Raw genomic sequence first — 12,670 nt, 5'->3', positions numbered from 1 at the left:
ACTCAGTTATGCAGAAAAGGAAGTGATATTGTGTATTCAACTGTTTTGCATGATGAGATGCCACGAATTTTATTTAATGTACTTTTTTTATTTCTAAAGAGAATTTTCGGTTCTTGTTTTCTTTTAGTCTATCTTGGCCAGCTCATGCCTCTGTAACCATCACCCATTAGACTGTCTGTGAAGTAATAGAGATTTGTTTATGAAGAATCTGAAAAAATATCTCTATATATGTATAACTGAATCACTTTGCTCTATACCTGAAACTAACACAACATTGTAAATCAACTCTACTTCAATAAAAAGAAAAAAAATCGTACCATCCTACACACACACACACACACACACACACACACACACACACACACACACACACACACACACACACACACACACACACACACACACACTGCTATTTCTGAGGAGCCCACCTATGATCATCCTTCACTGAAAATACCTTCTTTCCTTGTCCAGAATCCTCTGAAGCCTTGTTCTCTTTGCCCTGGCCTTTACAAGGTAGATTTAGTGCTATCAACTATTGACAGGCAACACTTAATTAAACTCAACACATCTTTATTTCACTCAATTCTACGTGTCCTTGGTTTGGTATCTATAAAAGCGGAGTCATCAGCCAAAGATCTTTTGTAGGCAGTGGTGTGCTGGTGATGTTTAATATTTAATAACCAGCTTTCAGAATAAGGTGTGTCCTATTTGTCAGTTGCTGTGGTGTGTTATACTTTCTCCATGGCCAACTTCAAGCTACTAGCAAGTCTTTGCTGACCCCAGCACAACCCTCTAAAATAATACCGAGCCCGAGTTTCTGCAAATCCCTACATCATCTCCTCTTAAATTGGCTATACTTAGCGCTGCAGATTGGGGTACATGTGTTGCTACTGGTGTTTCTTCTTCTGTTTATTAGAACTACTGCTGCTCCTTTCTCAGTAAGATCTCCCCTAATTTCTTTCCCTGGAGCAAGTAGAACAAAATCAACCCAAAGTGTCAGCTGTAGATATGTTTGTTTGTTAGAACAACGCATACATAAGGCCCATGTGAGAAGTAAAAGTGCCAAATACTAGATGCTTTAAAAAAAAAAGAGAAGAAATCCAAAGAGATTTTTAACAAGGGAGTAATAAGGTAAATGAAAGGTTGATTTTTGTCCAGATATAGCAGGGGAAAAAAAAAAACCCACAAAGTGGATCCTTCAAGTTGTATAAGAAGATCAGGTAGAGAAACTGTAGGTTTTGTTTTGTATAAAAGTGTTTTCAATCAGGGTGCTACTGCTTCTCATTTCCTGATGTATATTCTTGTATCACAGGTGGTAGCCCTTGCTGCATTTACTCCTTTATATTGCGATAGTATATTTTTCAACCAACTGTGAAATTAAAAAATTCTCCCCTTAGCAGTTGGATACAGTTTGTTAGTTTGTATCTTATCAAAAACTGCTTCAATGCACCTCTGGTGGCATTTCAGTGATAATTAAAAGCAGAATTGCAATGTTTCAGGAGTGAGGAATATTTTCAGTTATTACTTAACTCACCCCCATGTCACTCTGCCAGGAAGCTAGTCCACCACACGAAATAACTGGGGCCTGATTCTTTGTTTGGTCCTTAATTTCGTCACTCCGTTTCTCAGTAGCCCGGGTGAGAAAATGGCTGTGATAAATGGGTCTCTTTCTTAACAGAAATGTGAAAAACTTAGTTAGAGATAAGTCATCTTAGTAAGTCGGGCCAAATAGTCAAGGAAATGTGAGGCACTGTTATCTAACTGGGGCAGAAAGAGAGTGTGATTTCATTTTCATGCCAGTCCAGCAGTAGCTCCTGTCCGTGAGCAAAGTTCCTCGGCAAAGGAGCTGCTGGGCTTTCTACTGACTAATCTGTTTCCAGATTTTTTTCTTTCTAGACATTACTAGACACCCTTGCAATCGTTATCTTCCTAAAGCAGAACTGGGAACTTTTAACCTCCCAGTAACTCTTTGTTTATGTCCAGTTCCTTCTGGTTAGAAGTGATTTCTCCTGTCTCTGAAACTATCTACACTATGTTAAACATTTCTTAGATGTAAAAAAAAAACAACTAAAAGAATATTATATGTGACAGAGAGAGAGAGAACACATATGATAAAGGGGTAAAACATGTTAACGTGTATCCAGGTGAATCTGAGTAAAAGGTCCACAGTACAGTCAGCCCCCCGTATCTGCAGTTTCTGTATCCACAGATTCAAGCAACTGGGGATAGAAAATACTGGGAGAAAGAAAATTCCAGAAAGTTCCAAAAAGCAAAACTTGAATTTGCTGCACTGGCAACTACTTATATAGCATTTACTTTATATTTACAACTATATACATAGCATTTACGTTGTTTTTACAACTACAGTTGACCCTTGAACAGTGGCAAGGTTAGGGGCACTGACCCTCCTTGAAGTCAAAAATCCGAGGATAACTTTACAGTCTGTCCTCTGTATCCACAGTTCCACATCTTTGGCTTCAACCAACTTAGGATCATGTAGTTCAGTGTACAGTATTTAATGAAAAAAATTCTCGTGTAAGTGGACCCTTGAAGTTGTTATTAAAAGGCCCAGCTGTATTTACATATCATTTACATTGTATCATGTATTATAAGTAATCTAGAGATGATTTAAAGTAGGTGTAACAGGTTATATGCAAATACTATGCCATGTATATTTATATAAGGGACTTGAACATCCGTGGACTTTGGTATCTTTGGGGGTCCTAGAACCAATCCCACGTGGATGCCAGGAGATTACTGTACTATACTTATTCTTGCAACTCTTTTGTATTTAAATTTTATTTCCAAGTAAATAGAAGAAAAAAATGTTCAGTATTTGATCTCCATCTATCAAACCCAGTGACAATCCTCCTGTAGGGGCCCATCTGCTCCAGTTACCCCACGTGATCCACGTGATTGTGGTGTTGTGTTTGGATTAATAAGCCTTGCAAGGTGTGCCCTGCCTGATAAAGCAACACAGGGGAAAAGTCAAATATGGGGAAATTTGGGAAAGTGGAATGCCTCTGAGGGAGGGTGACCAACTCTCCCAGTTTCCTTGGGACAGAGGGGTTTTTTCCAGGCTTAAGAGTTTCAGTGCTAGAAGTATGAAATCGCAGGCAAATCAGGATGAGCTGGTCACCCTATCTTAAGGGGACTCTGAACAGCTGAATACAGCTGATGCTAAAAGCTGGGGTCAGGAGAGCTGGGAGAGGAGGCTTGACCAGAGCCATGAATTCCAAGCGAAGGCCTTTCAGCTTCATTCCGTGCACAGTGGGAGACCCAACGAGCTTGAACTACAACAGGAGAGAGTTGTAGGAAGGGTAAGCTGTATTAAAGGAAAAGTAATCTTTGATTCGCAGGATTCTTCGGAGAGGGAGACCAGGTCAAAGATCTCTGTTGCTCCATTGTTCAGAAGATTCCCAGTGAAGCCCGGGCTCCTTAGCTCAGAAGGAAAGACTTGTTTATAAGAACTGCTGTGTATCCAGGACTATTTAGTTGACTCTGCTTCACCACCCCCGAAACTTAACCTTGTAAGCTTAGTGTTATTATGGCCAGTTTGCAGATATGGAAACTGGAAGATCAGAGAGATGGAGCGCCTATGGCCGAGGGCACTCAGCTGCTCCTGGAAGAATTAGAAATCACACCACTCTCTGCCTCCGGATTCTTGCTTTTCTGTTCCAGGTTTATGGGTCACACCCTCCCCGTAGGAGGCCCTGTGCTTGCCACCCAGCTCTCACCACTTCCTAGATGGGCTGCAGCCTTTCCCTGGGGTCGTGTCCTCCTCAGCTTCCACCCACCAAAAGTCTACCCAGCCTTTAATGATGCTCCCTCCATGCAAATTCTGATACTAATGCAGCTAGAAAGGATTTCTCTGCCCTCTGAACACCTGGCATATTTTGTATCATTCACATAGTCTTTCCCTTTTGGATAGTTACTTGAAAAACAATATAATGGGTTAGAAATATGGAGTGTATTTTCAGGGGACCATTTGGTTACATTGACGATCTACCCCGTCACAGGTGTAGCATGTGGTCTTGGTCTGAGACCCCTCCAGTTTCTCATATGTAAAATTGATACAATTTTATGTTATTTATACGATTAGCATAAAAAATAACAGCTATATAAAAGATGACTTAACATGGTGTCTGACCATTGCCACCAATGAAATTACAAAGCTATGAAGGGCAAAAATCTGTCACGCTTTTTTTTTTCCTTTTTTTTTGAGTTCAAGCCCTGTTTTGAACATGTAAGGCCCTCAGTGAGTGTTTAAAAAATAAGGGCTAATATAGAGTGGGGTATTGGAATAGAAATGAAGAAAGAAGTTTCAGGAAGAATAAATATGATTTAATAAATGGTTAGCTCTATGTTTGGTGAGGCCACTGCGGGGAAGATCCAAAATGCGTGAAGCTTTGAGTCTAAGATTCAGGTTCTAAAAGGAGGTGGGACAGAGCTGTCATTAATGTTTATTTAATTAAAGATAAAATTATCAAGCCATCGAAGCCACGTAGGAGAGAGTGAGGGTTCTAGAGGCTAGAGCTTGGGCGGATGTGTCAGTCTAGGCCAAAGTGCGAGTTCCACCAGCTGTGTGGCGTTGAAAACAATGACATCACCGTTTCGTTTTCCTCGACTCATGGAATGATGATAATCTCTGTAATGAATGTAACACATTCGCCACAGTACCTGGTGGGCAGTAAGCACTAAATCACTGAGCACAGTAGCAGAAGTAATCAGGACTATTTTAACGTTAAAAGGAAATGATCTCCGAATTTTAACTGATGCGGAAGCTAGCTGTGCGTATCTGATGAACAGTGAACTTCACTGCCTGTGGAGAATCCTCAAGGCCATTGCTTCAGCTCGCTTGACACGGGGTGACATTTTTATGTTCCATAATCCCTATCAGTTTGAAGGCTAAAAAAAAAAAATAACAGGTGTAGCTGATAAATTAAAAACATACTTCTTTTTCTTAAGTTTAAAGGCAGGGTTTGTCTTTCAGTCCATGCTTTGTCGGCTGCTGGTTGACTGTTAGCAAAGATAAAGTCCGAGGAGGTACCTTTACCCAGATCGCTCTTAAGATGCAAATATTTTATAGTTTTAGTGATGGGAACCAGGTTTCTAACATACCATGATTTTTTTTTTCGAAATAGACATTGTGTCTTCTTCGTCAGTGTCGATTTAGAAGAATATGTCGTAAGAACCAACAAAAAAATCAGGTGGTACAAGCCTCTGACCCAGGTTTACCTGGAGACCCCAGGGACTGGTAAAATTAAAGAATGAATCCAGGCAGCTCAGGGCAGCCTTCAGTCCCTGACATAAGGACTGGACTTCTAGGCCACAGACAGGAAGCCTCTTCCTGGGAGAAAGACAGGCCCCCTGGGGTGGGATAGGATATGGTTAGGGTTAAGGTTGTTATGAGTGTTGTGGGTACTCTGAGGCACCTAGGGCTAGCACCCTGGGAACACTGGATCCAATGTCTGGTTGATCCAAAGAGGACTGGGGGTGAGGGTAGAGACTGGGTGAATCTTGGTTCTAATAGAATAACTTATTCCTAACTTACAGGACGGGAGGAGGGGGAAATAGAGGTTAGACGGAGGTAGGGGTGCAGAAAGAAAGTGGAATTTATACAAATACTGACACAGGTTTTCCTCTGTGAATAAAGGAACTAGAGATACCCCAGCAGCCCAAAAGAAACCCTGAGTGGATCCAGTTGGGTGCAGTCATGGGAGAAGGGAGGGAAAGGACCACATACTTGAACTTGCAGCAGCCATTACATAGCTTATGTGCCCACCAGGTCTGTTCACTTCATTATCTTGTCTTTCATCAGCTCACAGAAGGTATTGCAGGCTCACAGTCTCACTGGATTCATGTGTTCCTTCTTTTCCTCCTTTTGGTTGAGACTTTGTGGTCTGTGGTTGCACTGGGCTGCAGGATCGCGCTTCACAGGAAGAGTACTTGTACTCTTCCAACTTTAGTAAGTAGAACTTGGGTTTATTAATTTTCAGATGGAAAACAAGGAAAATTAGTTGATGAAAATGACAGACGCCTGAAGTGGTTGGACGTCTTCCCACTTTCTACCCTTAATAATATATACATAGGTCAAAGGCCATTTACTTAATAACCCTGGCAAGAGAGGCATTCCGTGGCCACCTCACCTCCACCAGTGAGAAAGGACTTGATCCACTTCAGAGACAAGTTCGGAAGTCTACCTTGACTCCCTGTAATCATATAGGTGTCTAGAAAAAGCCAGCATGGAATACCTTTATACCTAGTTATAGGTCTATAATACCTAGTTACATCCTGAGACTGGGGCTCTGCAGAGGACCTTGAGTTCCGCACAGCCCAAGCTGATGTGATGGTCCATCCAAGTGTTAGGCTCGTTCTGCTTTTGGCTCTTCCAGCTTTTGTTGTCCTACCTCCAGACTCACTGCATCCCTCAGGATGGCATCTGTACCAAATCTCAGAAAAGAGCTGGTGTTCACGGGAGCAGTTCCTTTCAAGATTTAGACGCTATTGTGGATGGTTGCATTGGCCTTTGAGTCACAAGGGAAAGGATCAGATTCTCCCACCCTCTGGAAATGTCCAGGGATCAAATTCTTACGTGAAATGTGCCCAATATAGGTGCAATGCCAACTCATAGGCCTGTAACACCAAATTCACCCAATTTTAATGTTAATGACACTTGAGAATACTGATTTTAATCAATATCTTTCATTTTAGAGGTTAATATTCCTCAAGTGCTGATGAAGTAGATTTGTAACTACAGTAAATGTGTCTTTCAAATGATCCATTTAAAAATTATGGCGAACCTTTTATCTTAGCAAAATAGATAAAAGATTTTCTCTAACTTTTCAAGAAACATAACAGTTTGGCCGAGAACAACCTAGGAAGTTGGCGCTTCAAAGCACTTGGCCTTGAGTGCTGTCATCAAAGTGGCTTTCACCCTGCACTGGAGTATTTACAGTTGCTAAGGAATAGTATCATTTAACACATGCACTCTCAGTAGGGTTTTTGTTGTTGTTGTTGAAGAAAAATGTCACATTTGACTTGAACGTGGATGACACTTTTTTCCCGAGAATATTTCTTCTAATTTTTCTGTGGTGAGCCAGCTGCTGTTGCTATGCCATCAGCGCTGTTGCTATGGGGGATGCCTTGGGTGTTTGCCAGACTAGGATTGGTTATTTCAGTACCCTTCTGTTCAGCGGTTGACATTTTTCTGTGTTGAATCATGCTATTTTATCTTAATTCGATGGGTAGGCTCAATAATGTTGATCAGCTTTGAAAGAACTGAAATCAGATATAAAGGAATCTGCCTGTTTCTCTCCTCAGAAAACTTGTTAAGAATTCAAGTGGCATGTGTAGGACACACGCACATATACACACACATGCAGCGCTCAATGGGGCTATATTTAGAAACAGGCCTGTTGACATGACATGTGACTCTTTAAGTCATGAGATTCAGAGAGAGAAAAAGGGATGAATATTGGCATTTATGGAGTTATCCTGCACAGAGAAGTTATTTCAAATCGGCGGGGACCACATCCTGTCGACCTCATTGACAACTGTCAAGATGAATACAATAACTGCTAATTGGGATTTATTCCCCATAAATGTGGTTCTTCGCTCTCCTCTCTGCCTTCAAGATAATGTCTTTGGTAAATCTACTATCAGATCAGATTTCTAATGAGCTGTCCTTGTCTCTGTGATGTGGTGGCATTAATTGAATATTTCAGACAAGTGCCAAACTTCAAATTGTCAAAATTTGAAACTCTTTGAAGAGAAAGAAAAAAAAAGCAACTCATTTTGATGATGATTGTCTCCCTTCTTGATCTTTTTCTCAAGTGCCAGGAGAAATAACCTTTGAAAAGAAAGATCTAGGAGCTTCTGTGCCCTGGTTGCTTAGTCACTAGTCTATTAGAACAGGACAGGACCCGAATGTGTAATTTTTCTAAATATACATTCACAAGTAGGCTTTTATAAAAGGGCTATAACTAATTTGATTTAATACTGAGCAATCTAGATTTTACTTCTTAGACGCGTAGAATGACCATATCTTGTAATTACTATTTCTGTGGCCTTTTTACTCCTCAACATTAGAGAACACCGGAAGCTACATTTATGAGTGAATTTGACATTTCCAAACTAAAATTTATTTTAGCAAGGACTTTGAATCATTTCCTGAAAGCGTTGATTCTCACCTGCTGAGTGGATTTTTCACCTCAATAATTACACCCCCTCTAAAATTACTTTCTGTCTTTAACAGTTAAAGAGGATGTATGCATTTGGGTCTCAGAGAACACAATTTAACATTAATTTCAAGGAACTTTTTATACATATAGGTCTTTTCAGACTAGTGAGATAGATACGTATGTGTAAATACATACAAATTTTTTACAATAAAAATACTGTATTTTTGAATAAAAGGTATTTTTTTGTATTCTAGATAGAGAATGATAACTGAAGAGAACTTCAGAACGTGAATAATTTCCATGTCCAATTCATGATGGTATAATACATTTACTCTTCTGCATATTTAAAATTATGGTATATTTAGAAACAGAACTCAGTAAAGGAATAAGAACAGAAGCATATGTTGGTCTCAAGCTGTGTCCTCATCTCCCCCTTCCATATACCCTCCCACCAAAAGCAAACAAAGAAATGTAAAACCTGGATGAACAGTAGTATTCTATTTCAAGATTTGCAAAATAATTTGAATTATTCTTTTAAGGGGGCAACATTTGGGAGGGAAGGACATAATGTTATTCTTAGTTACCTCTATAGATGCTTTTAGATGGCATGAAGTTGGAGATGTGTAACATGGCAGAATAACGCTGGCAGAATTAAAAAACAGGGATAAGCAATTTGCTTAATGTCACATTCCGCAGGCATTTCAAGCCCAGCTCCTTCATAAATGTGACCCCCATATCACTCATACATACCTCAGTTTTTACACATACAACACTGTTCTTTCTGTCATCACTTTGTCTGCTTTTCCATGGGAGCTTCTCCATGGTTGGGTCTGTACTTGATTTAAGTTTTATCTGAATGACCTCAATTATTGATTGCTGTGTAGCTTAACTCATCTTTGGCCTCTCACATTTGAGCCTTCTCCCACACTCTGTTCAACTGTCAATCTAAATGTCCCAGGCCAGACATCCTGGGGTCATCCAGGAGCCCTCCCTTTCTCCTTTATCTCATTTCCGATTGCCCATCAAGACCTGTTCAACTATACTACTTTATTTTTAAAATGTTATTTATTTACTTTTGGCTGTGTTGGGTCTTGGTTACTGCATGCTGACTTTCGTTGCGGCGAGCAGGGGCTACTCTTCATCGCGGTGCACAGGCTTCTCATTGCAGTGGCTTCTCTTGTTGTGGAGCATGGGCTCTAGGGGCGTGGTCTTCAGTAGTTGTGGCACGAGGGCTCAGTAGTTGTGGCTCACAGGCTCTAGATCGCAGCCTCAGTAGTTGTGGCGCATGGGCTTAGTTGCTCTGCCGCATGTGCTATCTTCCCGGACCAGAGCTTGAACCTGTGTCCCCTGCCTTGGCAGGTGGATTCTTAACCACTCCGCCATCAGGGAAGTCCCTATAATACTTTAAATCCCTTCCTCATTCCATCCCCGCCACCACCCAATTAGTTCACACCCTAGCTCATTCTTGCTCAGACCATACCAGTAGCTTCTGTCTGGTCCCTAGGTCCGGTCTCACTCTTCCCTAAGAATTTTTATAAAACATAAATCAGGTGTCTTACTCACCATACTTATTTGCATGTCTAGTAGACATTTTATAAACTTGTCCAGACCTAACATTTGAGCTTCCCTAACACCCAAAACTTTTTCAAACTCAGTCTTCATCAAAGTAAATGGACCGAATCATTTCTTGTTTGTTTGTTTCCCAGTTTTATTGAGATATGATTGACATATAACACTGTATAAGTTTAAAGTGTAAAACATAATGATCTGAGAACTGTATACATTGTGAAATGATTACCACAGTAAGTTTAGTTAACATCCATCACCTCACATAGTTACATCCTGTGGTGAGAACTTTTAAGATCTACTTTCTTAGCTACTTTCAAATATACAAAGCAATATTGTTATCTATAGTCCTCATGTTGTACATTACATCCCCAGAACTTATAACTGGCTATTAAGTCTTCTTTTTTTTTCTTTAACGTTATGGTTTATTACAGGATATTGATTATATTTCCCTATGCTATACAGTAGGACCTTGTTGTTTATCCGTTCTCTATATAATTACTTGCATCTGCTAATCCCAAACTCCCAATCCATCCGTCCCCCACCTCCTCTCCCACTTGGCAACCACAAGTCTGTCTCTATGTCTGTGAGTCTGTTTGTTTCATAGATAAGATCATTTGTGTCATATTTTAGATTCCACATATAAGTGATATCATTATATTGTCTTTCTTTCTGACTTACTTCACTTAGTATGATAATCTCTAGGTTCATCCATGTTGTTGCAAATGGCATTATTTCATTCTTTTTTATGAGTGAGTAGTATTCCATTGTATGTATATACCACACTATTTACAGTAGCCAAGACATGGAAACAACCTAAATGTCCATCAACAGATGAATGGATTGAATAATTTCTAAGGCCCCAAATCTTGGAGTCTTTCTCAACTCTTTTCTTTCATGCCCAACATTCAGTCAAACAGCAAATCCTATTGGCTTTGCCTTGAAAATATGTGTAGAGTCTCAGCATTTCTTCCCCCTTGCCCAGCCACCAGCCCGCTCTAAACCATCATCCCCTGATGCCCAGGCCTTTGCAGTGGTTCCCAGCAGTCTGCCTGCATCCTTGTCTCCTGCAGTACCTTACTGGGTTCTGGCAAAGAGGTGAGTGTCAGGTGCAGTGAGTGGATTATTTTCACATTTTATAGATAAAAATTCTGAGACTGTAAATGTTTGAGTGGAGCAGGGACTTGCCTCAGGTTCTGATTCCTAAGATCAAATTCTCTTCACCCACGACAACTGTGTCTCTTAAAGCTTGAAGTGACTGGTTTACAGTGAGACAATTACAGAAGAATAAAGCCTGGAACCCGACCCAGTACTCTGCCCATCCAAGTATTGTGTAATTCATACAAGGGAAACACTAATGACGCATTTATTTTGACAAATAACATTTTGAATTGAAAATACACCTGGGAGTTTAGCAAATTAAGCTTTAGTTAAGTTTTCAGGGAAACGTGAAACTTTCCTTTGAGAGCTGAGATCAGGGCATTGAAGGACCTGGAGTTTTTAAAGTACATTCACAATTGTATGTGAATGATTACACATGATAACTGCAAAAACAGATACTTTTAACTTGATGTATATGTTATATGAGGTTATCTTCCTTGAGTATAACTAATATATGGACATTTATTCCATAAGATTCATAGTAATATATTTGGGGGGTCATAACGGGTGGAACAGGTTGTGTTCTTCTCATGCTTAAATAAATGTGTCTTTCTAAAATTATTACCCACATTAGGGAAATGCAAACCAAAGCCACAATGAGGTACTACTTCATACCCATTACATTGGCTGTTAAAAAAAAAAATAAAAATAACAAGTGTGTTGTTTCTTGAGGATGTGGAGAAATTGGACCTCTTGTGTATTGCTGGTGGGAGTTTAGATCAGTCACTGTGGCAAACAGTAGGGTGGTTCCTCAGAAAGTTCAACAGAATTATCACATGATCCAGCAAATCCATTCTAGGTACATGCTCAGAAGAATGGAAAGCAGGGACTCAAAGAGGTACTTGTACATCAGTGTTCCTAGCAGCATTAGTCACAGTAACCAAAAGGCATAATCAACCCATGTGTCCTTGAACAGGTGATTAGATAAACATAATGTAGTTTATCCCCACGTTGGGACATTACCCAGCTTTAAAATGGAATGAAATTCTGATACATGCTACAACATGGATGGACCTTGAAAATATTCTAAATAAAACGAGCCAGACACAATAGGACAAATATGTTTCACCTATAGGAGATATCTAAAATAAGCAAATTCAAAGAGACAAAGTAGAAGAGTGGTTACCGGGGACTGAGGAGAGGAGGAATGTGGAGTTACTGTTTAACGCGTACAGAATTTCTGTTTGGGATCCTGAAAATGTTCTGGAAATGGAGAGTGGTGATGGTGGTGCAACACTGTGAATGTAGTTAATGCCGATGAATTGTATAGTTAAAAATGGTTGGAAATGATGATTTTACGTTACATGTGTTTTACTGCAAAATTCTTATCCAAGAAATAAATTAAAATGTAAATCATAGAGAGTGATTTTCTGATGAGCTTAGTACATACTGTGTTGGAAATTTAAGTTCTGTTGTTTTATGTTATCTTTCATGAATGTTATGATTTTCATTGAACCTTAAATTTAAAGGGAGTTTACTCCCTTAGAGGAAAACATAGGCAGAACACTCTATGACATAAATCACAGCAAGATCCTTTTTGACCCATCTCCTAGAAAAATGGAAATAAAAACAAAAATAAACAAATGGGACGTAATTAAACTTAAAAGCTTTTGCACAGCAAAGGAAAACATAAAGAAGATGAAAAGACAACCCTCAGAATGGGAGAAAATATTTGCAAACGAAGCAACTGACAAAGGATTAATCTCCAAAATATACAAGCAGCTCATGCGGCTCAATATCAAAAAAACAAACAACCCAAT

The 12,670-nt window shown here is 39.7% G+C and overlaps 1 protein-coding gene and 1 long non-coding RNA gene across 7 annotated transcripts in view; one reads left to right on the top strand and one right to left on the bottom strand.

Moving 5' to 3' along the window:
* The window catches only part of DLGAP1 (DLG associated protein 1), an 833,306-nt gene that overhangs the window by 249,085 nt on the left and 571,551 nt on the right, over nucleotides 1–12,670 (top strand). The gene's annotated exons all lie outside the window — the stretch shown is intronic.
* The window catches only part of LOC125961299 (uncharacterized), a 196,062-nt gene that overhangs the window by 11,691 nt on the left and 171,701 nt on the right, over nucleotides 1–12,670 (bottom strand). The window lies entirely within an intron of this gene.

The sequence above is a fragment of the Orcinus orca genome, chromosome 15, assembly GCF_937001465.1.
Source record: "Orcinus orca chromosome 15, mOrcOrc1.1, whole genome shotgun sequence".
NCBI lineage: Eukaryota > Metazoa > Chordata > Mammalia > Artiodactyla > Delphinidae > Orcinus > Orcinus orca.
This window is presented reverse-complemented; position numbering and strand designations above follow the sequence as displayed.